The sequence below is a fragment of the Colobus angolensis genome, unplaced genomic scaffold (assembly GCF_000951035.1).
Source record: "Colobus angolensis palliatus isolate OR3802 unplaced genomic scaffold, Cang.pa_1.0 Scaffold54, whole genome shotgun sequence".
NCBI classification, from domain to species: Eukaryota; Metazoa; Chordata; class Mammalia; order Primates; family Cercopithecidae; genus Colobus; species Colobus angolensis.
Genome location: NW_012118932.1, coordinates 3323481 through 3325514, shown reverse-complemented (window position 1 = coordinate 3325514; position 2034 = coordinate 3323481).

Sequence of the window (2034 nt, the reverse complement as noted above, 5' to 3'; positions counted from 1 at the left end):
AAATAAATAAATAAATAAATAAATAAAATAAAAATTAGGAATGACCTGAATGTCCAATATATAGAAATAAGTAGATAATAGAAAACTAAGTGAAAGAATGATCCCAGTTTATTAAAATTATGTTTATAGTGTTTTTAGTAGTATGGAAAAATATATACATATTAGGGTAAAATATCAGGGTACAGTAGATTACATATTTAAGAAAAAAACACTAAGAAAAAAGACTGGCAAGAAATAGCCTAAAATGTTAATAGTGAATGTCTCTGAGTCGTGCTGTTTAAGATGATTAACATAATTTTAAAAATATTTGTATAAACTTTCTTTTTTTTTGAGACAGAGTCTCACTCTGTTGCCCAGGCTGGAGTGCAGTGGTGCAATCTCGGCTCACTGCAACCTCTGCCTCCTGGTTCAAGCAATTATCCTGCCTCAGCCTCCAGAGTAACTGGGATTATAGGCACTCGCTGCCCTGCCCGGCTAATTTTTGTATTTTTAGTAGAGACAGGGTTTCACCATGTTGGTCAGGCTGGTCTCGAACTCCTGACCTCAAGCAATCAGTCTACCTCAGCCTCCCAAAGCGCTGGGATTACAGGCGTGAGCCACATAGTCTGGCCTCCAAACCTTTCTTCTGAGGAGGTTGCTGTCCTGTGTGTGTGGCACCTTTTAACTTATAAAGGATGCCCTCAGATGCTTTCTTTTCTGATGTTCATAATCACCCAACGAGGCAGGCAGAGAGCAGTATTAGTAACTCAGTTTCCAGATTTGAGAGATCTGGGGGTTAAGAGGTGAAATGGAGTAGAAAGGAAAGCGACCACTAAGTGTTTAGAACCTACCGTATGGAAACCAAGTGCTGGGCCAAAGGTATGGGTTTCCCGTGGCGGAGAGTAACAGGCAGAACTGGAGCTGGAGTCCTGGTCTCCTGATTCTGTGTATTGCAGAATGGCACAAGGCAGAGGGGATTATGGGTAAGCGGTCCTGGGGGAGGGCGGGTAGACCAGAGAGTAATAAAGAGAGGCAGCGGAGGTGGAGAGGGAGGTTGGCAGTTGGCGAGTATGAAGCAGTGGGTGGGGTTGAGGCCACAGCTCCCATTATGTGGCTGTCATCAAAGTGCCCAAAGAAATAAAGGTTTGCAATTACAGGGAGACTTGGGTTTGGGAATCTCCCAGCAGCAGGGCCCAGATGTTAATTAAGCCTAAGATAGGTCATTATCCCTCTCCATTGGATTGAACAGAGGGAAACTGATACAGACGGCAGGTTAAATACTTGCCCATATGGCTGTTAGGTGTTATTATTTCTGGTTTTTAAGAGGCACCCAACATGGGGCTTTGGGGCTCAGCCAAGGGGAAGGAGGTCACATCTAAGTGCTAGTCACTGAGGAGGTTCCCCACTCCTCCCTCACAACTAAAGAAGGGCACTCGGCGTCTGCCCTGTGGCTGTTCTGGGGCCGTCTGACTTGTGTTCACACACTGAGGCTACTGCAGAGCCGGAGAACAGAGTGCGGGGTGCAGAGGAACTTTGCAGGGTGTTCTGCCCTCAGCCTGTCAGTGCAGTCAGGGAGAGGAGGCAGTGAAACCTTGAATGACCAGCGTGGCATGGACACCCACCAGTCTGAGTGGACACTGGTGGTGGCACTGGCCAATAGGTCCTGGGGCCCCTGCTTAGCCAGCTGTTAACTCTTTGATTGCTGAATCTTGGACAGGTGTGTGTAGTGGGTGCTCCCAGAGGAGACCCTTGGTAGCTGGGTGACACAAGAAGGAGTACTGTAGTGAGGTTTGGGTAAACAGGTGGCTGTTTAATAGATATGGAAGTAATTCAATGTTTTACCAATTAGTGTGGCTATAGTAGCGGATTATATATCAATCATTAGAAAAGGACTTTTGTATAAATTAGTTTACAAATATCAATGACTTTACAGTAATAATAATAATAATGACAACATATTATTTTTTTTTATTTTTATTTTTTGAGACAGAGTCTCACTCTGTCACCCAGGCTGGAGTTCAGTGGCGCCATCTCGGCTCACTGCAACCTCCGTCC